Source organism: Mirounga leonina, unplaced genomic scaffold (genome assembly GCF_011800145.1).
Source record: "Mirounga leonina isolate KUSES-001 unplaced genomic scaffold, KU_Mleo_1.0 Mir_114, whole genome shotgun sequence".
Taxonomy (NCBI): Eukaryota; Metazoa; Chordata; class Mammalia; order Carnivora; family Phocidae; genus Mirounga; species Mirounga leonina.
Window position 1 is genome coordinate 41,036,114 of NW_023270265.1, and position 25,647 is coordinate 41,061,760.

At 49.1% G+C, this 25,647-nt stretch overlaps 1 long non-coding RNA gene and 1 pseudogene across 3 annotated transcripts in view; one reads left to right on the forward strand and one right to left on the reverse strand.

Moving 5' to 3' along the window:
* Positions 1-871: 871 nt before the first annotated feature.
* LOC118026896 overlaps positions 872-25,647 on the forward strand; it is a 32,225-nt gene continuing 7,449 nt past the window's right edge. The window contains exons 1-4 of one of the 3 annotated variants that reach the window (XR_004683711.1): positions 872-1,040; positions 4,767-4,810; positions 8,387-8,597; positions 19,448-22,697. This is a non-coding gene — a long non-coding RNA (uncharacterized LOC118026896). Of the gene's footprint in view, positions 1,041-3,806; positions 4,069-4,766; positions 4,811-8,386; positions 8,598-19,447; positions 22,698-25,647 lie in introns of those variants that run through there. The other 2 variants (XR_004683709.1, XR_004683713.1) reach the window with 2 other exon arrangements.
* LOC117998888 lies at positions 17,383-17,479 on the reverse strand (annotated as a pseudogene).

Below are 25,647 nucleotides of genomic sequence, written 5' to 3' on the forward strand. Positions count from 1 at the left end.
GGGAGTTCCTGATGGAGGGGCCTTCTGGATTTTCTTCCCAGTCCTGATTTCTTCCCTACTTGCCCGGGAACTCTACAGACCTCCACCCCACAGAGCAGCAATGCCTATCCTCATCTCAGGCTACCTGTCCTTCATTGTCACCCCCCAAACCCCCGCAGTGACTACATCACTGGGCACTGCCCTTCTGTCCTCCATCAACCCAGCCAGAACTTTCCTGCTCCTTTGATGGTCCCTCTTGGCATTAATCACAGATTCACACCTGCTTTTCGTCCTCCCCAGAACCAGCTGCTTCTAGTAGACTGGCTCCTGCCGGGCTTGCCAGACCATGGGAAGGAGCCAGTGAGGGCCGAGAGAGGCTGGGTGGGGCTGCCTCAGCAGCTCAGCTTATGTTGGGGAGATGAGTCAACTGGCTAGGGTCACTGTGTCTCCGTACCCAAGCTGGAGCCAGGGACAGAGTATTTCTGGAAGGCCTGGCCTGGCTCCCCCTCTCACGCTATTTATTTACTCGGTGAGGTCATTATAAATAATGAGTATCTCGGACACGGTCACCATCCTTGGTGGCCAACTCCCATCCCAGGGTCATATCTTTGGATAAGAATTTGAGGACCTCTGGCTATCCAGAGACCAAGAAGCACAAACACTCAACTCATTCATGCATCCAAAACCGATTGCTTAGCTCCTTTGGACTGAGCACAGTGATGGGTGCCGGGAACATCGATACAATAATAGCTCATACTTGTTTAGCCCTTCCCTCGGGCCAGGAACTGTTCTAGGTGCTTTGTGTGTATAATTTACTGAGTTATAGCTCTATGAACCAGATTCTATTATTATCCCCTTTTCTGCAGAAGGAAATGGGCTCAGAGCGCACAAACACCAAGTTCACCAGGGTTACACAGCCAGGGAGTGACGGGGTCTGGACTTAGAACCAGAGCCTGCGCTCCTAACCACCACCCCACACTCACCCTCTGTCTTCATCTCCAGGATGGATAAGACAGCCTCGGCCATCCAGGGGCACGGAGCATCAGAAGCAAACAGAGAAGGTAGGTGAGCGGGTGTGGTTCCCCACGAAGGGTATCAGTTGTGATGCCTAATGGCTCTTACTGTCTACACCAGGCCCCGTTTTCATGGCTTTACACATATCTCAGCACTCTAAGTGGGAGGAAGTGACATCAGCTCCATCTCATAGATAAGACACAGAGAGGTCCCGCAGCTTGCCCAAGGTCTCAGGGATAGTAAATGGCACAGCTGGGATGGGGACCCACAGAGCCTCGCTCCAGGGCCCATGCTCTGAACCCTGGCGCCCGCCTGTCAGTCCTCAGGCAGCCGAGAGCGTGCTGAGCCCCTTCGGTGTTGCCAAAAAACACCCTGCGTTTGGAGCCAGAGGACCAGACTTAGAGCCCTGGAGCTGCTACTTGCTAACTGAAAGCCTTGGGGAGTCTCCATTTCCCTGTCTGTAGAAGGGGTCATGAGGTCGGCTCCACCTGCCTCCCAGGGCCACTGCGAGCATTAATGAAGATCGTGTCCGGGGACGAGTGCAGTAAAGGGCGAACTGCTGACCTCAGAAGTGTTTGGTTCTGTGGGCACTGGTCCCTGCTGGGCACGGTGGGCCGGGGGACAAGTGACTGGCCTACCTCATCGATCCTGCTGCACGGCCCAGGACAAATGAAGAGGTGATTATTTTAACTGCAAAACAAATGACTATAATGAGGTGTCTTGTTTGGTGATACAGATGACTAGACAATTGAGTCTGTTACTTGTTGTTTGTTTGTTTCTAAGAGGACGGTATTCAAAGGCCCTCCGGGCCAACACTTGGATTTGGCCTCATGCCAGACCCTGTGCTTGGTGCTTCATGTGCTCAAGTCCCCAGGCCTTCCAACAGCCCTGTGAGGTGGGACAGACATTATACCCATTTTACAGGCTGAGAGACTGAGAGGTAAAACAATGGGCTAATGAATGGAGGAGCCGGCCTTGAAGCAAGTCTGGCCGACTCCAGTCCTGGTGTCTTTGCCAGAGCTCCACAGGGCCCAGCGTGTAGCCGGCATGGAGGAGGGGGGCTGCCCTCATCCCTTCTGCTTCTGAACGTTTGGCTTTAGCTCTACATTTGTCTGAAGGTTCCCCCCCTTCAGCCTTGGTGTTTTACATCCTTCAGCCCTCCTCAGTCTTGGGGGTTCGTCACCACACAAGGCCTCTGTTGAGTGCCTCCGGGCTGATTCTTATCCCCTCCACACACCCACCCACCAGCCTGCTGCTTTTGTGCAAGAGCTTGAGGTCGACACCTTGGCCTTGTACAAGGCGCAAAGTGAGGACACGATCTGCCATCCCCAGGACCTCTCCCTGGGGAAACAATCCCTAGGAGGGCCAGGGTGGTGTGAGGAGAGATGTTGTTGCCTTCGTTCCCCTCCATGTTCACCCCAGACCTGCTTCTGGCCCCATTAACTAAATTTATTTTGGCTTAAATGACGCAGTGGTTGGAGATAGTAAAAGATCTACCTTCATGAAACCATCAAGTGGATTGAATGGGGTTGGAAAGGGGAGGGTAGCCACCCCGTGGGGTTACAGCAGCGACCCTACATGGGCTGATGGGCTCTGTCATGGTGCTCCCAGACAACGGGTGGCTGGGGACTCTGCTGGTGTGTTGACATGTCCTTGGGAGGATTCCCACTGTCAGGCTATGGTTTTGGAGGGAGAGGGGCAGGACCGGGCTGCATGGTGGGGGCTCAAGGATGAAGGATACACAGTCTCTATTTGCCTTGATCTCATGGGGTGGCCTAGAGCAACTGCACCCTGAATGGGTGTACGCACGGGTTGGTGGGGGCAGTGCATACCTATGGGACTGGAGTAACTGCCAGGGATGGAGTCCCCGTTCCCCCACTTACTAGCTGTGGGGCTTTGGGAAAATTGTGTCACTTCTCTGTGCCTCCATTTTCTCATCCATAAAGCTGAGATAATAGCTAGATGATCTTATAAGGTCAGTGGGAGGAGTTAATTATGCAATACATGGAAAAGCATTTTATTTTTATTTATTTATTTATTTTTATTTTTTTAAAGATTTTATTTATTTATTTGAGAGAGAGAGAATGAGAGAGAGCACATGAGAGGGGAGGGTCAGAGGGAGAAGCAGACTCCCTGCCGAGCAGGGAGCCCGATGCGGGACTCGATCCAGGGACTCCAGGATCATGACCCGAGGCGAAGGCAGTCGCTTAACCAACTGAGCCACCCAGGCGCCCTGGAAAAGCATTTTAAATGGTGTCTGGCACAGAGTAAGCAGTCCATAAATGTTAGCTGACCCTAAAATACAAGCTCAAAATTATCTTCTCCATTCACGTTTGCTTTCCCACTCAAAATATGTAATACACAGAAGTCATAGAATGGAGTGCCTTTAAAACTGCATGTTGACAAGAGAGGAGCCTGAGGTATATTCTGGGTTTCACCATTCATTACCGTGTGATCCTTTGCAAGTGACTTACTCTTCTGAGCTTCAGTTTCCTTATCTAGTAAATGGATATAAAATAAAAAAATCTGCTACTAATAGTTAGGATTAAATGAATAATGTACATAAAGCAAATGGTATTTATTAGTCTTCTTTATACTCTGCCTTTCTTCCCCCCCATACAAGTCCTTTTTGAAAGACTCTGAGATACATTCTGGAAAACCAGTTTTCCTTCCCTCCTGGGTACCTAGGAAGACTACATTTCCCAGCATACTTTGCAGTCAGGGGACCCATGTGACCAAGTTCTGGCCAATGGAATGTGAGCAGGAGTAACGTGGGCTGTTTCCAGGCCTGGCCCCTGAAGTTTCTTGTAAGATCACTCATGCTCATTTTCTCCCCCATCTGCCAACAGGATGTCAGTGTTCACGGTGACCTCGGAGGCCACGTGGTGGAGATGGTGGAGCCCCTGCCAGCCCCTGCTCTTCACCACTATGCTTTATCAGGCTGCTTGGACTGTGACACGCTGCATTAAGCCATTGAGACTTAGGGGTTGTTACTGCAGCGAGCAGTTAGTCTCTCCTGATGTATACAGAATCGTATAGAACCTCTACCTAGTAGAAACAGCTGCATACCTTCATGTAAGATTTTGTACATATTTGAGAGACTTCCTGGGTCCCAGCCCTCTTAAGCTCATCCACATGGCCCAAGGTGAAGACCTCGACTGCCTTAAAGAATAAGATCCAGCAGAATGTGGCAGTTAAATGGTCCTGGGAACGTCTTTCTGGTTTCAGGGCCTCCCTGCAGCAGAGAGGTTCCGAAGGTGACACCTTACTTAAGGGATTTTAGTGACGGCCTAGCCTCCCAGGGAGAAGGTCTCCTATGAAGGCCTCGCTAATCACACAGACGCTCTCTGCCATGCCGCAGCTGCCAAAGTGCTTGCTGTCATCCTCGTGGCACATCCAACAGATCTGATGGGTCACAGGTCACAGGACCAGGCAGCAGCTCCTCCCAGCTGAGTCCCTGGGACTTTGCTCAGGGCCCCCAGGCATGCAGCCCTGCCCTCCTCCTGCCCTAGGGGAGATCAGCTCTTTCTGTCCTGCCTCCCCTGTTCAAATAAGTGCCCCCTGGGTGGCTTCTATCCCCTTTCTCCTCACAGCCTGCTGCGGAGTTGGAATGAGGCAGACATCATGTGTTTTGCACAAGGTGGTTGATTCTGGGGGTCAGGGACCATCTTTATGGTGTTCTAGAAAAGTAAATATTCTCAGCTTGGCTGAAGGTTATATTAATTAAAAATAAGATATTATTACTCATATATTGAATGTTTGTTCTGTTCCAGATCCATCTGTTATTTCATTAAATCCTTCCCCCTAATCCTATCAGGTGAGTTTGAAATAGCCTATGTTCCAGGTGAGGAACTGGAGGTATAGAGAGGCAGGGCCCAGGGCCCAGAGCTGCTGGAGGTGGTTTAGAGACTCTACTGGGGTCAATCCAATGGTAATGACTACAGACTTTTTCTAAGCCCCTAATATGTGCTAGGGACCATGTATCCTAAGTGCTTTTGATGCATTATTGCATTTAATTTTGATAATTTCCTTATGGCATGTGGACTATTTACTTCCGTTTAGAGGTGAGAACACCTAGCTCAGTGAGGCTAATTTACTCTTTTCCCCAAGGTTGCATGGTTAAAAGAGGTGGTGCCTGGATTGAAATTCAAGTCACTCCTTAGAGCTTGCACTGTCACTCACTTGGCACCTGGCAATGCCTTCGTCCACCTCTTGGAAAGTGCAAGAGGGACCAGGTAAATACTCTTCTGGGGCTGTGACTATGGGGTGCGGAGCCACCCTGTGGTCAGGTTGCCAGCCTGCTTGAGTCAGCACCTACTGTGTGCAAACTTGGGTCCTAAACCCTGCAGTGATACAAGAGAGGCCCGGACTGTGCCAAGGCATCAGCATCCTGGCAGAGAAGAGAGCCGTGTACGTGTACCTGCTGCCTGAAGAAGTCTGCTTGGAGGAAAAAGGGCACCTAGGTAAAGGCAGGGATGGCTTTACCAAGGCAGTGGAATTGAGATGAGCTTTGTCTACCTGGTTTTAAGCCCCAGCTCACTGAATGACTTTGGGGAAATTAGCTAACTTCCCTGAACCTCAATTTTGCCATCTATAAAATGGAAATAATAAAGGTACCAACCTAACAGGATTATAAGTATTAAATAATATTTAAAGTGCTTGGAATATAGGAAGCTCTATGTTATGTACTTATTTACTCTTGTCGTTATCAAGGACTAGTAGAGTTTCAGCAGGTGAGGAAGGGAGGCGTAACGCACCAAGTGAATGCCATGAGCAAAGCTTGAGAGTTGAGAAAGCAAAAAAGTATTTTTAAAGAATAATAAGTAGCTCAGTCTGGTTGATTGATATGGGGGCAATGGACGACGAGGCTAGAAAGAGAGTCTGGGCTCAGGTTGATGAGTATATATACTTAACAAATGGCAATGGGGAGCCACTGAATGTTTCTGAACAGGGGAGTTTCATCGCCGGAAGTAGCTTTGGCTGCAGAATGTAGGGTGGATTGCAAGGGAGGTGCTGGGAGAAGCCCAGCGGAAAACTATGGTCATAGGCCAAGGGAGAGGGTGGTGAGAGCTGGTAGGGCAAAGAAAGCATGAACTGGCACTCATGGTCGAGGGACGCGTGTTGGACACACCCTTGGCCACAGGCAGCTGTGGCATCAGTGCCCATCCAGGTCCAATCGAGTGGCTGGGAACCCACAGCAGGGCTTTCCTTTTGCAGGCCCAGGCTTGGGATGCAGTCCCTCTGGGCATCACATCATCGGTGGCGTCTTTGTGCCAAGAAAGACATAAATGAAAGGTGGAGGAATGGGGGACCACCCTCCTTCGGTCCTGAGAAGCCAGGGCACCTGGTATCCTTGGGGTGAAAAAGCTCTTTGATGGTCCAAACACGGGTTCCCGAGGACTCATTTGGGAGGGACAAGAGAGGCAGGCTCCTTTTGGGTTTTCCTCTAGGTTTTTGAAGAGCGAAGCAGGCTGGTGAGCGCTGCCTGTCTGAGGCGTGTTTTATCTTAACCTTTCCATGTAATCCTGAAAGCCCACCTAATCAATTGAAGATCATAAAATATTAGACTTAATGCTGCAAAGTGCTGCTTTTTAATTCACATAACAAGCTCCTAAATAATTCAAATAGCAAACAGACCCTGCAAATCAATGGTGGGAGGCTGCTTGGATCAGCGGGAGAGTGTCAACACATGCCACATTTCCCGGATCGACTCCATTTCAAGAACCCTATTAAGTTAATTGCCGGTTTCTGACAGCAGAGAGCATGCTGGGAGCACAGTAAGCTTTATTAGCCTCCGTGGCATCTGGAGACATCAGCCATTTTGCCCCTACTTGCAGGCACTCGGAGCAGCCTGGAAAAAAAGTAAATCAAATTATGAGACAATAAATGCTGCTGGCAACACCTGGGCATTAGATTCATTGGTGAATCCAAAGAGTTTGAGTGTCAGTTGCTGGCCTATTAAATTCTTTATGGCAACACCGTCTCTATATTGCAAAAGTCTCAGCGGATGCCATGGGGCAGTTACATCCGTTGGCACCGCATGGCTGATGCAGGTAAATGTGAATGCAAGCCAGTGTTCCCCACCTCCTAACGACACTGTTGGGTAAACAGAGTCTCTAGAATGGCACTTGGGTGGACATTTGGAGAGACCCCCAGTTATCCCAAATATTCCGTGTTACACGTTCCGGTTTGTAAGCAGATCTGCTTGGGTTTGGAAACTGAGGAGGGACCCACAGGGTTCTGGAGTTGGTGTCAGGGGTGGGCAGGGAAGAGAAGACATGTGAAGTCAAGGTCGCCAGCCATCTGTCCGTCCCATCGGTGGTTCCCAAGCAGGGCATTGTTCCACGGCTGTGTGCTCTCAGCTTTGCAGCCTCGGTGTATATTGACGATGGAGTGGGACGGGGCATCCTGACGACTTGGAGATCCTGCAGAGTGGGGCTCGGATCTCTCCAGTGCCCACCTGTATATGAGAAAACACCAGCAAAGAGAGATTCTGGGACGGCGTTGAGGTCACACAGACAGCCACCGCCAGCTGATTTTAGGATGAAATTCTGTTCTGTTGCTGGGCATCATCCCATCTGTGCTATTTCTCTTTCGGATGTGAAGGTGTGATGGTAACAGCCTAGATTAGCTCAAGATTAGTATCCCAGCTCAATCTCTGATTGGCAGCATGACCTTAATTTAAGCAAAAAACATGTAACTTTACTGTCCCTCTATCCTGCTAGCAAAATGAGGACGGGAGTGCTTGCCTGATGGGATTCTTCTGGAAAGGACTGAGTTAGTGATATATGTTAACCATGTGGTTAAGGCCTCAAACTAGGTAGCTAACACTCAGCATGATTTCCTTCCCATCATCAATGCACAGATGCCTATGAGCAGGACTCAGATGAGCAAAATTGTTTGCATTTCTAGATGATTCTTTTTTGTAAACTGAGAATCTTCCAATTTATTGGGTTTGCACATCTGAATTTTTTCATCAGGTGTGCATAAAGGGAGGCAAACTGCTCTCTCAAATCTCTTCTTACCCCTCTCCTCAGATCAAGCCTTAGTGTCTGCAGGAATAATGCTTCTTCCTGAATCAGGCCTTCAAAATGACAGGAATACAATTGGAAAGCATATCCGAGAATGGATGGTAGGGTTGAGGACGCTGGGGGCAAACTCGGTGGATTGGCTGTTTCCATCCTGGTTCTCCAGTCTCTCTGTGTCGTGGGATTGCTGCACTTTGATGCTGGGAGGGGACTCAGACATGGGAGCTGGCATCCTCATTTCGTGGGGGTGGGGAAACTGAGGCTCAGAAAGAGGCCGTGACTCACCTGAAGTCACACAGCTAGTTAGTGGTGAAGCCAGTGACGGAAGCTGGGTCTCCTCCTTCACGGTTCTGTCTTCTTTCTAGCTCGCAGACAGTTGGGAGTGACGTTTGTGCTACCCGAGCCGATTTCACCCTACCTGGGAAGAATGGACCACTGCCACTGGCCAGAGCCTTGCTCCCTCCTGCCTTTCCAGGGAGGATGTGCCTTTGCCCCAAAACCTCCCTCTGAAAATAATGTCAATTCACAACTCATCTATAATAATCACGGCTATCATTTCTGAGGGCTGAATTCCAGGTACTGTGTTTACACTTTCTACATAACCCTTTGAGGTGGGTGTTACCGTGAATCTCATTTTTCAGAGGAGGAAACTGAGGCCCGGGGGTGAAGTGGCTTCACCAAAGTTGCACCGCTGCTAAGTCAGAGGTAGGGCTTGAACCAGAGTTCATTTTGACTTAGGCTGTTTTCCTGTGGCAGCACCCTGTCCCCTTTTAGACTCTGGCTTAGGCTAGAGGGCTCCAGAAGGTGACACAGGGAGAGATGGATCCCTCACCTGGGGTCCAGCACTAGCTGGATTTAGTAGGCACTAGCCAGGAGGTGCTGTTGGACCCTCATCCTGCACATGTTCCATCCCCTTCCTCTCCACCTCCCACCTGTGTCACCTGCCTAGGACGGATCGGTAGCCAGGGACCCAGGGCTCCTCTTCCACACACTCACCAGCCTCTAGTAACTAAGTATATACATTAGGATTAAGTTCAGCTGTCCCTAACAGAAAACTCCTATAACAAAGGCTGAAATGCCTAGTTTCCCCTCTGATGTACAAGAAGTCCTGGGTAGGCTGGTGTGGCAGCTTCATGATCCTGTGGGGCCCAGGCTCTGTCTCTCCTGTGCTCTGCCATTCCCCACATTTGGCTTCTGTCCTCAGTGTTTCAAAATGCCTGCTGCAGCTCCAGCCATCATGTCCACATTCCAGGCAGCAGGAAGCAAGAAGAGGGTAAAGCAAAAGGGTCTTTCTCTAGTTGTCTTTTCTCCCTTTCAGAGAACCTTTCCAGAATTCCTTGTATGAGTTTCTCTTGCTTCCATGGCCAGAATGTTGTCATGTGGCCACATCTGGCTGTAAGAGAGGCTGGGAAGCAGATTCTGCAAGTGGGCACATCATCGCCTCCAGACTCTAGATGCTCATGAGTGAGGGAGGATGGGTACTAGGGAAGCGGCAGGCACGCTCTGCCACAGCACGATGCTGTGCCCCCTCTCCCACTTGCCAAAGTGCTGATGATGGAGAATGGTGGCATTTTGAATGAGAGAAAACTCAAGTTATCTTTGGTGAGCATTTTATAACACACTTTGAGATAATTGGAAATGCCCTGGGATGCCACAGGCTTAGGGTTACAACCACTGTGCTTTCTGGGGCTGTTTGTTCTGGGGATGGCAACAATGATGAAATCAACAGTAATTCACGCTGTCGGCGGCTTTCATCCCACATCGTCCCTTTTCAAAGTATGGATAAGTTTGATTTCTCTGGATTTCTTCTCTTCACGACGCATTCATCCTGTGGGTCTTTTGAGGTTGCTTGGAGAATGGGTTTCTCACTCTGGAGGATTCTGATGATCACGGGGCTATAGAAGTAAATGCAGACCACTATGCTCGCTCTGCCTGAGTGCCAGGCACTGTCCAAGTGCAGGTCACAGCATCCCCAGACCCACCGCCAGGGGGATGCTGATCCCATTTTACAGATGAAAAGTGAAGGCTCAGAGACGGTAAGCAACTTGCCCAAGATCACACAGTGGTGCTATGGACTGAATGTTTGTGTCCCCCTCCTCCGGCCCAAATTTGTATGTTGCAGCCCTAATCCCCAGTGTGGTGGTGCTTGGAGGTGGGCATTTCAGGGGTAATTAGGTTTGGAAGAGGCCATGAGGGTGCAGCTCCCATGATGGGGTTGGTGCCCTCATAAGTGGGTAAAGGGCACAGAGCTCTCTCTCCCTGCCATATGAGGACATGGTGAGAAGGCAGCCATCTACGATCCAGGAGGAAAGCCTTCACCTGAAACTGACCATACTGGCACCAGGACCTCAGACTTCAGCCTCCAGAACTGAAAGAAAGAGATGTCTGCTATTTTTAAAAAAAACTTTATTTATTCATTTGAGAGAGAGAGAGAGAGAAGGAGCAAGCAGGGGGAGCAGCAGAGGGAGAGGGAGAAGCAGGCTTCCCGCTGAGCAGGGAGCCCGACGGGAGGCTCGATCCCAGGACCCTGAGATCATGACCTGAGCCGAAGGCAGAAGCTTAGCCCAAGGCAGACGCTTAGCCCACTAGGTCACTCAGGCACCCCGGCTGTCTGCTATTTAAGCCCCCAGACTGTGGTATTTCTGCGATAGTGGCTGAACTGAGACAGGTGGTAAATGCAAGAGCCCGAGGTTGTACTTTACACTGTCCCCGGTCCCTGACGCTGGGTGCATTCCCCAACTTCACCCTCACCCCCCTTGCAGGCAGTGGCTCCCGGGACAAGGGGGCCATCGCTGAGACCTCCAGGTGTATGCTGTGGTCCGGAGTTCCTCCCTGCCTTCACCTCCTCCTCCTCTCTCCTCTACTCAACACCCTCTCGTAGCCTTGGAAAGACCCAGGCCGGGGTCTCGCCCCATCCCCCCAGCTCCCCTGTGGGCTCAGGTCAGTCACACCTCCTTTCTGGGCCCCTCGTGGCTCACGCCCTGGGGCCAGCCCCCTTCCTAGATCTCTGCTCACGCACAACCCTGTGCGGACAGTGGGGCTTACCACGTTAGGAGCCGCAGGGGCTGCTGCCTAGGACCAAGGTTCACAAATAGGGACGACACGGAGGCTGTCCTTGTCCCCCTCTCAGTGAGTGAAGGCACCGAATCGGAGGACCAGACCGGAAGCCCTCTTTTTGCCGCCCCAAGGGGCAGGGGGAGCTGTGTGTGCAGCTGAGGCCGGCTGCCTACCAGGTTTCCATATACATAATCTAAATATATGCTTTGCAAATTGAAAAGCATTCACATATAGAATGTGGCTGTGGGGAGCGAAAGCTCTCTTTGAATGTGTCTCTTTAAAGACAGAATTTGCCAAGTGTTTTCCTGCCCTTAAGGAGCCACTTGAACGTGGCAGCAGATGTAAAATGGAAATTGAAGTGTCTCTCCCAGGCCTCCGTACATGGATAAAACAGGCACAGTCTATTCTGAGCGCTCATTAATAGCAGGTCTCTGAGGGCCCCGGCAGCAGCCAGAGGATTTTACTCATTAAAAAGGTGACGAGGTAGAGTTTTGTGCCTTCCCTGCTTGTCACTGTGGGATCCTGGCGTTCAGATGTCGCCCGCAGACCCCAAATGAGTGTCCCCAGCTTGCTGGCATCGGTGACTATTTTCTGAAGGCTTTGAAAGCGCCTCCCACTCGTGGATGGGGCGAGAAGCCCTTGCTGTTTATCAAGTGGGTTCGTCTCTCTTCCGAGGCAGGCCCTGGATGGCATTATCTCGAGACAGAAGCAGAGACAAGAGCTTTAGCTCATCAGCTAATGAAAGATCATTGGCGATTCCCAGCATGGTCCTCCAGACGGCATAGTGAAGGACCCAGAGCCTCCGGCATGGTCTGGGGAAGGGGCCTGGGGTCTTCAGCAAAGTCTGGAAGGGACCAGACCCTTGGAATCCAAGGGACTGGCTGACGGTTCCCCGGGTGTCCCACGTCCCAGCAGTGTCCCCTTGCACAAGGCCACTGGTTTGTGTTAGAAGAATGGGGTTCTTGGCTCGTTTTTTACCCCCACTTTTTATTCTCTGTTTTGGGTCTCCCACTGTCAGGATCTATGTTTTGTCCTCTTCTCCCTCTCGTGTGAGGGGGGTGACATTGGGTTGTCCCCATAGGTTTATAGGCGGGGACTCTGAACAGTTTCCCCGGGCATCCTGAAAATTGCCTTTCTACCCTGAAACTTCAGGTGGAGGCAGGCATCCTCGATGGCCTTTATACCCCTGCGTTTTCCAGGTCTGTATTCTTTCCTGTTCTGTCGTTTTCCTTGACTTTCGCTTCCCCTGCCCTTTCTGTGGCCCGCTCAGACATCACCTCCTCTGAGCGGCCTTTCTTAATGTGTCCGTCTCCCCCTCCCTCTGCTCCTTGTTACATTAGCACAGGTTGGAATGACCTTGTTCGTTTGGTAGCTCCCTTGCTTCTCGTGGCCTCCCCGTGCTGTGAGGTTAGGTCTGGGGCTGGCGGTGGGGCCCGACGCTTCTTCATCTTGTTCAAGGGCCCCCCCTGCTCAGCACAGTGCCTGACCCGAAAGGTACTTGGTTGATTGAATGGGCCAACAAACAAAGGAATGCATGAGGGGTTCTCCCATCCCAAAGCCTGGCCCTTGGTCACTCTATGAAGAGCAGCCCTTTGGGGATTTTTTTCCCTTGGGACCCTTAGTAGCTTCTGGGCCATGGCCCCCAGCTCAAAGTCAGGGTCACCACAAAGGCACAGATCTGAGGAGATGAAGACAAGAAGAAGATCATGGCCTCAAGTTCCTATATGGAGTGTTTTCTCTTGTTTGTTTTTATGACACGGTATCAATACTGTGTTGAGAAATACGTTTATTTTTACCCCTCATTAGCAGGTAGAAAATGACTTTATTACTTATGAAATGCTAACAGTAACTTGGGTTTAAATTAAACTACACTTCAAAATAATTAAGCTTAATATTAACAAAATGGGTTCAGGTTTGGAGGGGGTGGGGAGGTAGGGAGAACATTCTGCAATTTTTTCTTATGCAAAAGAAAGACACCTGGCTCACCTCTGAGAGGACTTGAGTTGCCCTACACAGGTGTGTCTATTACCACTTCAAGAGCAGACGAGAAAAAAGAAAGAAAGAAAGAAAGAAAGAAAGAAAGAAAGGAAAGAAAGAAAGAAAGGAAGAAAGGAAGGAAGGAAGGAAGGAAGGAAGGAAGGAAGGAAGGAAGGAAGGAAGGAAGGAAGGAAGGAAGGAAGGAAGAAAGAAAGAAAGAAAAAGAGCAGATGAGAAATCCCAGGGAAAGGGAAATGTGGTAGCAAAGTCCGCTCACCTGAAGATGTACAATGCAGCACGTCCCTGATAGGGCCCGGAAGGTCATGGGCTATACGTTTGGCTCTGAGTTTCTGAGAAGCCAAGGCGAAGAGAGAAGGAAAAGCAGTGATGAGGTTGTAGGAGGTTCAGGGCCTTGGGCTTTGGAGGGAAGAAAACCAAGGGGGAAGAGTAAGGATAACCTTTGTCCTTTTTTTGGAAAAGAGTTTCGAATAACCCCTTAAAAGACCAAAAACTTGTCACTCATGGTCTCAAGGTACCCATCCTGCTGCTGAAATATTCTTCCCCAATTACTTGGAACTGCCTAGTGGGTGTGTCATGGTTCTGATGGCCCAGGGGTACTGCTGCTAAAAATCGCCCCAGACTTCTGTCTGAAGACCCACCATTAGGGCACCCCTTCCTGGGAAGAGCATATGATTATGCCACTGGGTGATGGAGGGCCCAAGAGCAGGCTGCGATCAGAGTGAGGGAGGGCCTCGGGCTGGGGCCCTGCGATTGGGTGGGGTTGGAGGGTGAGCGTTTGGGGGGATGCTGAGGACAGTTTCACACTGATTTCACTGTGGGGTTAGACACTATGGATGGTTGGTGGGATGACAATCCAGTTATGGCGTTACTGAGCCATGTCAGATGTGACCTTGGTATCTCCTTTGCATCAGGTACCCAGAAGTGTGAGTGGGCCACAGGGTTCTTGGAATCTCTAGATTGCCCTGGCAACAGAATCAAAGTCTTCCCCTTCTTTAGTAGCACTTCATGGGCATCTTTGTGTTATCTGACCTGATATGACACTCATCACAAGTCCCTCGAACGAGGGAATGAATTAATGATTGAACAAGTGAGTGCCACAACTACCATGGTCCAAATCCCATCCTTCCTTCAGCTGCTGGTCAGGGTCACTTCCTCCAGGAAGCCCTCCCTGAATTCTCCTGCCCTTCCTTATCAAGACTGTAAGGGGTGCTGGGTGCTGGGTGTGTGACCAATATGTAAATGCCTTCCTAGGTGCTAAGATTCGGAAGGTCTTTCTTGGGTTTTCTGGTGGTTCCTCATTCTAGGCAGACAACAAACACATTTCTTTAACATGCTCTCATTCAGCTCTTACCATTGGCCCCACACTGTGCTGGACCCAGGGAATTCAAGAGGAAACTGGACAGATAAGGAACTTACAGTCTAGTGTTGGGGCTGGCAAACTGCTGCCCATGGACTGAGCCCAACTGCCACCTGTTTTTGTAAATAAAGTTTTATTTGGTACACAGCATCTCCATAGTCCATGTGGCCTATGACTGCTTTTGGGCTACAGTGACAGAATGGAGTTGCTGAGACAGAGACCATGTGGCCTGCCAAGCCCAAGATATTTGCTCTCTGGACCTTTACAGAAAGGTTTGCTGCCCCCAGTCTAATGAGATAGACAACCTAGAAAAAGATCATTCCAGCATGATGTGTGAGAGACACGAACAGGGTAATATGGCTGAGCCTGGCAGGCCTGGGATGCATGTGTTACGGTAGGTAGGGTGGCTGGGAAATCTGCTCTCGTGGAAATGTTATGTGAGCTGAGACACAAAGGGTGAGAAGGCCACTCTGTGAGGAGCTAGGGAAGAGCCTTCCCGGGGGAGGGAACAGCATGTGCAAAGGCCTTTGATGTGTTGGAAGAATGGACAAAAGCTTGTGTGGCCGGGAATGTGGTGGACAAGGAGAGAGTAGGACAAAGCCAACGTTGGAGAGGTAGGCAGGGGCTAGATCAATGATTCCCAAGGGAGCAATATTGCCCTCTTGAGTTTGTTTGGGATATTTGTGGGGGGCGTGCCATCAATTCAGTGAGTAGGCACCAAGGATGCAAGAAGATTTCAAGCAGTGCATGGAACAGTCTGACACGACAATGGACTGTCCTGAGTCCTGTGTGACTTTGGGGTGTCCTAATGGATATTCACATGGGTGGAAAGCCAATTTCTGATGATCTTACCCTGGACTTAACTCTCCTATTCATATAAACTGAAGATAACTTTGGCACGGGATCAGTTATACATTGCATTGTCTAAGAATGGATCTACCATATAAATTAAGGGAAGATTGCGCTGTGTTTTGTTTGCAACATTATCAAGTGCTGTTCGCCATGTTGGGATATTGTCTGATGGACGCACCAGGGCTGGATCCCACAGTTTTGTGTGGATCTTGAATCCAAGTTTGGATTTTATGCTAAGAAAATTGAGGAGCCCTGGCAAGATTGTAGGAAGAGTGATGGGTTCTTGCAGGCAAGGGTGCCGGTTACACCTCCTCTTTTTCTCTTTGATCCTGCACCCGTTCCCCCCAGAACGTGGTACAATGCAGGTGCCCAGCAGACAATCTGTAAATTAAAATGCTAGCAGCCAGCACAACCTCAGTCTGGGAGCTTAGCAGGCCTGCACCTCTCCTTACAAGTGAGACTGTTCTGGCCAGGAGGGGTTAAGTGACTTGTCTGGGCCAGGTGGTAAATGTTATCTGGTAAACACGGTGTATATATGTGCCTGGGTTTGGCGCCTGCCTCCCTTTCCTACCCCTGAGAGCTGTCCTGGTCCTTTCTGACTTTCCTACTGGCTGATCTAGCCACCCACCTTGGCCACCCGCCCAGGCCCAGTCCTGCTCCCAGGCCTTCCCCCTCACTCCTGTTACTCCTGTTACTCCCATCCCAGGAGCCAGCTTCTCAACCTTTAGACCCCAGGCCAGGATCTAAGAATATCTCCAAGAGTATTCCCCAACACCTGCAACAGATGTGCCCGCAAATTACCCGGTCCCAGGGGTGGGGAGCAGGGGAGGAAAGGGCATCGTTTTTCTAAAAGCATTACACACTTAATTTGCAAAGTTACATCACACATCCGTGCACAGGTCAACTCTCTGGGAGCTGATTTCAAGACCAGAGGCAGGTCAGTGTTCCTGAGTGCGTTCTTCAGAGAGGACAGCATGGGCGAGGATGTAGAGGATTGTGCAGGTCAGATGCTTTCGCGTATACAAGGTCAGATGGGGAGAGATGGATATTCGCAGGGCCCCTTCTCTGGCCCCGTCCCCATAGACGTCATCCTTCGTCTTTCAAAGACCCCGTGTGCATTTGCAGCACCCCCATCTCACAGTGCGGAAACTGAGCTTCACGACATTGTGCATCTTTTTACCCCTTACACGCCCTGTGATACGGGCAAACCTGAACTTGAACTCAGGTCTCTAGACTCTCACCATGCCTGGAGACATGTGAATATGAAGTATAGAGCATGTCACATGGGTATAGCGCGTACGAGCACGGAAACAGCGAGGTACACTTTATTTTTTTATTATTGGATAGGTCTGGGGTCTTTATAAGAGTCACAAAAAACCATGGAACCCATGTGAGATTATAGCCAGGAGTGATAGCGAGCTGTCCGCAGAACAAGTTTAACAGGACATGGTAAAAATAAATAAAGGTTGAGTTCACTCTCCTATCCCATAAAGTCCAGCTCAGTCAACTGATAAAATAATTGTCTTGAATTTTTGTTGTTGATGTAAGGATTTTTGAATATTAACGTGAGGGTAGTTTCACATGCAGAAGAGACCATTTCGAAGTATTTGGCTTCCAAAATTAATGTTAGATACGTTATAGTTACAAAGTTAAAAGCCCAGTTCTTCCTTATGCTTTCAAATTCTGCTTATAAATGATATTATCCTGGGCGCCTGGGTGGCTCAGTTGGTTGGTTAAGCGACTGCCTTCGGCTCAGGTCATGATCCTGGAGTCCCAGGATCGAGTCCCACATCGGGCTCCCTGCTCAGTGGGGGGTCTGCTTCTCCCTCTGAGCCTCTTCCCTCTCTTGCTATCTGTCTCTCATTCTCTCTCTCTCAAATAAATAAAATCTTAAAAAAAAATAAATGATATTATCCTATTTATTCTCCTAGTAATTTTTTTTATTGTAGCCATATATATATGTATATATATATATATATATAATAAAATTTACTATATTAATCATTTTTGGAAGTTTAACCTGATAATTTATTTGTGAAAAAAGCTAGTTTTGAGGAGAAAAAATTCAATCCTTTCCCTGTACACATAAAGAAACTCAAAAATACGGAACGCTTCACGAATTTGCGTGTCATCCTTAGGCAGGGACCATGCTAATCTTCTCTGTATCATTCCAATTTCAGTATTTGTGCTGCACTATTTTAACCATTTAACGGTACAGGCCAATGACATCAAGTACATTCACGTGGTTGCACATATCTACTTTTCAAAAACAACGTAAGAAATCTTTTCTAAAAATTCTAGCAAAGGACAACTGGATCAAAGTCTTCCGGGAGAAAAGGCAGCCCCAGAGGCCACCTTGTTCACGTCCCCGGGGGGCAGGAGTGCACTTGGAAGCATATGCGCTTATCTGCTAAGATGTATATTTCGGCCAGGTTTTATCAGCCGTGAGACTTCTTTGCTTGCTACCGGCGGAGATAGCATCTCAAAACCAGGCTCCCTCTATTTTTCAAAGCCATGTTTCCCCAACCAGATTTACATTTTCAAAAACCCTTCAGATAATCACAGACCCAAGAAACTTCCACTCCTCTGAGGTTTAATTAGGAGAAACTGTCTTTCTAGTACTTCCAAGAGCCTTGCTCTGAATTTCTCAGCGGCAAGAGAAGGTTCACGGCAGATGAGTGGGAGCAAGAGGAACCTGTGAACAGCCGCCCCCTCCATCCCCCTCTGTCCCTTGCAGCGAAGATCAAGCCATGTTGCAGGTCACTGAAATCACATTGTGAGTGTGCCCTGTATCATTAGGACCCAGAGAATGGGGATGATCGGAACGCAGGATAACACATTAGCGATAGATAATAGAGTCTAAATAAACATAATCAGCTTTCCTCTATGTCTTCAGACCAAAGCTTATCTATAAATACCCTAATGACACCCAACCAGCCAATTACTCGTTTCTTGGAAGAGCCCCTTATTAATGGCGTTGCAGTGAGGGAAAAACATTAATTATTGGACACAGTGGGATCTTTTACGTTCTGTCTGGTCCGGACAGCACCAATTAATGCAACAATTATTATCAACGACCGTGGCAGCATACTGAGTGCAGCTACCCCAGGCTGGCTCGGTGGGGTGGGACGAACATGCACACTGGGGGAACATCACCCACGCTCTTTTCATGGAGCCTGCTTCTTCATCACTGTGGAAGCTGCTGGAACAAAGCAGAGGGTGGCCAGAGTGTGTTGGTTTTTCTTTTTAGGCCACAAGATAGTGTTCCTGGGGGTGCTAAGTGGGGGAGAGTGGGAGGAGTGAGGCATTGGTCTGTTGTGTTGAGTTGCTAAGGGAAACCAGGCAGAAGATTGGAGAAGAGAGGCCACCTTCAGAGCATGGAACATCTGGCTTGGCTCCTACCCACTCCTCCAGGCTCCTCTCTCCCACCCATGTTTCTCCCACAGCTTCTCCAGTTCAGCTGTGCTCCATCCTGCCCCAGGACATTTGCACAAGCTATTCCTCATACCCCAAAGATCTTCCCCTGCCCTTTGCAAGGCTGACTCCTTTCTGAATGCAGTACAAAAGTTCTCTTTGCAGAAAGGTCTTTGTTGAGCCTGAACCCAAAATATACCTTTTCCTTAATATTAGTCACTTCTTGTTTCTGTTTTTTGTACAGCATCAGTCACAAATCATGAGATATTTAACATATATATCTTATTATTTTATTTGTGTCTGTCTCCCTCACAAGAATGCAAGCTCCATGAGGGCAGGGACTCTGTCCTTTTTCTCCAGCATCTGTCCAAATGTTTTGCATTTAGGAGAGGCTCAATAGATAGTTGGTGAGTGAATAAATAAATCCATACACTGTGTAGAAACAGATTGTACTTGCAGGTACCCCACAGACTAAACCAGCTATTCTCTTGCAAAAATTCCATAGGAAAAAACCCCCCAAATTATCCTATTCAGAGCAATAACATCTCCTGCAAACTCTGTGTCAGCTCTACTTCTGCACGTTAAAGGTGATGGACATGCTTGAAGGGCCTTTGATGGGCCATCCTGTAAAATATTGGCCTCTATTATTACTCACATCATGGCACTTTATTTGAGCTGGCTAAAAATGAATCAGCTCTGCCCAAGGTACAAAACTGTTGCAAGTATGCTTTTATTTTTCTCTTCTCAGTGACAAGGAGAGGATCTCTTCTGGGAGGCATTAATTACAGAGCACTTTGGAAAATTGGTCCAGCGAAGGATGAAAGAGCTCCCCAGAGCCTTGGTCAGGGCTCTGTGAAGTGGGCATGCCTTGTGGCCCTTCTGGAAAAGGATCTCCAGGTTATTTGCACTAGAAGTTACCCTTTGGAGTGTTAAAGCAGTTCATATGTGTTATTCAAAGTCAGAGCCAAGTTCAAGAAGCTTATTTGACCTCCCTGAACCTCAGCAATCCACAGCCACTAACCACAGCCAGCCCTGTGCACCCTTCACTGAGATGACCTTCTTCTGAGGTTTTCTAACCCAAGTGGAACAATGGAAGCTTAGAGGCAGTCCTGGGGTGTCCTCAGCTTAGGACTGCTGTACAGATGTGGCCACGGCAAGCATTACCATCCCATTTCTTCCAAATAACCATCTCCAGGGAAACACTTAGAAATGACAAGGACACTCAAGGCATCTGTCAGGGCTGTTTTTGCTCTCATCTCCCTGAGAATGGCAATGACCTCAACTCACAACGATCTCACCCACTCTGCACGCCTCTAACACATTTGGTCTTGACCCTGCAATTGGGCTCAAGTGTGGACCGCCCAGCTCCTGGTCTGTTTGGGGGCAGACAGGTGGGGAGTTGCTGGAGGGCAGGGTGTATAACGTCTCCACGGCTGGCTCAGCGCCTAGCTCACTGATGCCAGGTTGGCCGTGTTCAGTAGAAGTTTATTTCGATGCTACACTGTATTGACATTCTGGGCTCTTCCTCTGCCCACTGAGCCCAGCCTGTGACCCATGGAGAGCGGGAACCAGAGACTCTTCGTCCTTCTATCTCCGGTGTCTAGCAGCAGGGTCCTAACCCCAAAATGACTTTCAGCCTTCACAGTGAGTGAATGAATGTGTCGGCCCTCGAATGAAGCTGCCCTAGGGGCATTTTGAAGGTGGCGGTCCCTGCTGCAGAATGCCCTTCCTCTCCCTTCCGCCGGAGAAGAAGCATTTGGGGTCACTGTGTGCTTCTGGATGCCCAGCAGGAAAATAAAAATGAAACATTATAGCGAGGTGTTTCCAAGCAAGGAGGCTGGTGGATCTGAGTTCGAATCCCAGTCCTGCCACCTACGGGCAGACGGTATTGGACATGTTCCCGAATCTTCTGGTGCCTTAGTTTCCTTGTAAGGAAGATACAAATAATGGTCACGGTCTCACCACGCTGGTGGGGTGTTTGGCTAACGTCAGTAGAGTGTTTAGCATGGTGTTTGGGACAAAATAAACCTCCAATAACTATTAGCTGCTGTGATTACTACTGCTATCAATGAAGAGCTTTAGAACACAGGAGTGAGGTCTCCAAGGATGGTCAGTTGACAGGTTTATACTGAATGCCCACCGGGAGCCAAGCATTGTCTTGGGCCCTGGGGATGCGGTGGTGACAAAGACTGGTTCTGTCCCAGAGAATCTGTTGCACATTAATCAAATACAGTTTCCTGCTGGCTGGAATCTTGCTTATTTTGGAGACCCTGACCCGTGTCCTGCCGGAAGATACCTAACACCGATGGAGGTGTTTGATGAACAAAAGGAACGACAGTGACCTTGGAGTGTGGACTGCTTCTGAAGGGGCCCGAGGTGGTGTGTGGGGTGTATTTTCCCCTTGACTGTAGTCTCTGAATCGTGCTGGACAATCATTAACCATCTTTAAATCAACCAGGGCCTGCAGCCATGTAGAAATGCCCATGTCAGAAGGCTCTAGATCAAAAATCATGGGCTGTAATTCAGATGGTCTGCTGCTAGGACACTAGATTGGGATTCATGTTTGAAACTACTGTTTGTTTTCTCTGTTTGTGGCTTCTTGGTATGTTTGACACTATCAGATTGATCGTGACAAAAGTCCTCTGGTTACTACCCACTGCGCGGGAGGATGACTGTCTCTTTCTCTGGGATGCCTTGGAACCTTCCCGAGTGAAGTTGCGTGGGCTAGATAGTCACTATCTTCTCTGACCATCTGCGCTCTCCTTTCCCCATCTGATCACCCTGCCTTCCTGCTTGTGTCTCATGACATTTTGTGCAAGTTCGGTATCGTCCTCAGCATGGTACCTACCCGTGAACCTCGCATAATTGGGGTCCCTCACGTAATATGTGTACATTGCATAATTGCTCTAACCACCTACCTTATTTAATTGGAAACCAGGAACCTTTGAGCTATCTAATGACATCATCTGGCTTTTGTTAATTTCTGCCTATTTGCTTAGTTGCCAATTTCTCAACTTGTCCTGAACCTTGATGAGGGAAGGAAATGCTGAGCAGGCGGCTACCAATAGAGTTTGTTCAAGCAATAAATGAAATATTAAATGAAAAGAAATGAAACCAGTAATAAAGGAAACCCACAAACATATTAAGCCGTGGTACCAAAGGCCATCTCTACGGAGTCCCAACACTTTCCTTTACTATGAAGATGGAAAAGTCTCCTGGACTCCAAATTGGCACTGGGTAGTGTGTAGGAGGAACCAGCAGGCAGAAGGTTCGGGGAGGCCCTAGTGTAGTGAGTGGCTAAGAAAACAGGCCTTGAGACAGGCAGCTGGCTAGCCACACGATCTGGGGTGAGTCATTTGGTTTGTGGGGCCTCCGTTTATTCATCTATAAAAAAGGAGCCAAAATTAGCCCCCATATCATAGGGTGGTGCTGGGCTTAAATGAGGTCATTCGTGTGAGGCACTTAACACAGTGCCTGGCTCATCAAGAATGCTCAGTAACGGAAGGATGAGTGCTTTTCTAATAATTGGAACCAGTTAAAGATGGCCTGAGCTTCCTTGGGAATGGGCGAGGGAGTCTCCTGCCACTGGAAGTCCTTTAGAGAAGGCAACAGGCTCTCAGAGTTTCTGGTGCAACAATCGGCCAGGGAGAATGTTAAAGTTCGATTCTGATTTAAATACGTCGTGGGTGCGGCCTGAGATTCTGCATTTCTAAGAAGCCCCGGGAAATGCTGATGTTGCCAATGACCACACTTGGGTAGCGGGGAGCTAGTTAGTTCCTTGGGGAGCTGCTGCAGAAGGTATGTGATGATCCAGATGGAGCAATGAGCTGGACCCCTGCTGTCCTAGGTGGTGGCCCCTGGCCACATGCCTCGAGCATTTGAAATGTGGCTTAGTCCAAACTCAGATGTACTATGAGTGCAAAATACACAAAAACTTAGTATATAAGAAAAGAATGTAAAAGATCTCAATAATTCTTATTACATGCTGAGGTGATAATATTTTGGATATATGAGCTTAAGTAATCTATTAAATTAATTTCACCTGTTTCTTTTTACTTATTTTGTTTTATATGGGTGTTGGAAAATCTAAAATGACATAGGGGGCTCACATTTTATTTCTATAGGGCAGTGCTGAGCTGCATTATCCCCCAGGTCCCTTTGTAATGGGAGCCCCCAGGAGACTGGCTTCTCACTAGGGCTCTAAGCTGATGCCCCCCTCCCCTCCATGTCCTCATGTGCGTCCCCTGGGGAACCCGTGTGGCCCGTTTCTTCTCGGTGCTGGAGGCAGTGAGCAGAGAGAGACAGAGCTCCAGGGGTCTCCAGCCTCCTGTCTGCCTGGGTTGGGGCAGAGAGCAAGGAGGGGGCTTATGTGTTCTCTCCCTCTCGTTCTGTCCAAACTAGCAGGACACAGAATGCTGTGCAGTTACAGGGATCATCGGTTTCTATCTTGAAAATGTGATTTCTTGGAACTGCTGCTCTGGAGGGAAGCAAACTTTATCTTCAGCCCCGAGCTCCTCACTGAATGGATACATCACCACCCAAAGTAAAAATGGCTGCAGGGGTGGGGTGGCGACACGTTTCCTTTGGGAGCTGCGTGTTTAGGAACCCAGGCGGCAGAGGCCCTGGCAAAGCCCATGAGGCAGCGCCGTCTCCTGGAAGGTCATCCGGTGGCTCTGGGAGGGTCTAGGGAGCGGAGGCCTGTCACTCTGCAAATGACAGGGCCACCAGAGCCTGGCGTTGACCTGTCACAGGCAGCTGCTAATTCAGACCCTATCACTGAAGCCTTCTAACATCATCTCTGATCTCGCCTACCCATGTCCAGCCTCCTCTCTTAAAAAAAATATATATTTTTGTCATGCATGGTTTTTGCATGTTTCAGAGTGAAACTTGAATCTGAGAACAGCCTGCTAAGGTCATCCCCAGCTTTTCTGAGTCTCTTCGTTTGTCCATAGTGACAAGGTTCTGGCTTGGGCGTGAGTAACAGGCTGAGAACCTCGTACGACTCGGAAAAGCTGTTTCATTGCATGAGACCCAGCAAAGCAAGCAGGTAGCGGCTTGAATCCAGTCCCTACCCCTTTCTAGCTGGAGACCTCACACAAGTGATGCAAGGGATGCCTTGGTGTCCTGATCTGGAAGATAGTGATGATGACAACACCTGCCTCCCAACCCGGCCGAGCTGCCGGGACAACTACGGGCTCATTGTGGTAAAAGGCAGAGCGTGGTAAGGCTAAACACGTGGGACTGTTATTCTGAGCTAATGAGGGCTCCCTGAATGGCAGCCTCTTTTTTCAGCTGGAAGATTACTTAGAAAAACCCCCAAATTGCACACGGGGTTGAGTAAGAGGTCCTGTGTGGCGATGATGTAACATGCCTATTTTGGGCAGATGTGGTCATTCAGGGAGTGACCCACTTTCCTGTACTTCATCGAAGTCATTGCAATGGGTTTCATCAACCATCAGGCTTGGGAATGAGCCACGGGGTTAGAAAGAGGCTTTTCTGCCACGCCAGGCTGCTTTCAGCCCTGTGTAGCTCAAGTCGGGGCTGCGAGAGCACAAAGGGATGCTTCTATGGTGACATCCATCCCTGTTCATAATGGTGGCAGCAGAGATGGGCAGAGGAGAAGAGCACGCGTGCCCCCTTGATTCTCCAGGGGATGTGGGCTGCATCCCCAGAGGAAGTGGGGGGATTTTTGCTTCTTTGCTTGGTGTTTGGCCTGATAAAGGGAGGGTCGAGTTTCTAGGTATCCATAGGACCTTTGGAACATTGAACAACAGCATCCAAGGGGAACACCAGACAGAGGGTGAGAAGGTTCCTTGTCTGTGAGTTTCTTTAAAAGTCTGAACGTGAACCCTGAGAAGTCATTGTCATGGCATTTCTGTATGCCAATCCAGCTGGAGCAGGGGGCTCTATCTGAAGGAGAGTATAGAGAGGCCAGCAAGCACAGAGAACCTGGGGGTTCAAACCCTCTTTGGAACGAGGCTGAGTGTGAGTAAAAATGGATAGACCATCAGAGAGGGAGAAAAACCATGAGAGAGTCTTAAGTCTAGGAAACAAACTGAGGGTTGCTGGAGGGGAGGTGGGCGGGGGGGAAGGGGTACCTGGGTGATGGGCATTAAGGAGGGCACATGATGTGATGAGCAGTGGGTGTTATATGAAACTGATTAATTATTGAACACTATATCTGAAACTAATGATGTACTGTAAGTTGGCTAATTGAATTTAAATAATTAAAAAAATGAATAGACAACTAACTAGTTAACGAACTGACCCAGTGTAAGTTGAGTTGTCAGTGGTGGTAGCTGATGTATCAGTGAGTCAAATCAAAGGAAGCCAATGCTAAGAGCAGAGATTTGGGCCAGATGTTCTTGGATTAAAATCTTGCTCCATTGTTATTCGCTGTGTGGTGAAACTCAAATCACTTCACCTCTCTGAGCCCCCGGGTTCACGCCTGTGAGGTGGAAGAAGATGCTGACCTTGTGGGGTTGTCAGAACGACTAGACAAGGGGTGGCTCAAGGCCTCCTGAGCTGCCTGATGCAGATCCAGGCTCTGATGGTTCTACCTGGCCCTTGGTTGCCCAGCTGCTTCTCATCGTCCAGGTTCAGCTTAACTGTCACCTCCCTGAGAAGCCTCACCTGATCACCAGTGGAAAGCTGCATGCCCATTCCTCCTATGTCCCATGACCTTCCATCACTGCTCCTGGTTTCTTTCCTTTCCAGCTTGTGACACAGTTGTGATTTCCTTGTTTGTTGTTCTTTTTTGTCTTTTTTGTGTGTGTTGACTGCTGGCTATCTCTGGCCACTAGACTGAGGTCACCGAAAACAGAGGAGTGATCTCTATTGTTTTGGGACTTGGAGTACCTTGATCAGTGCCTGGCTTATATACGGCAGGTGGCTGGAGGATTTGACGGAAGATCCCTGTCACCAGGCAAACTTCTGAGCCTTGTTAGT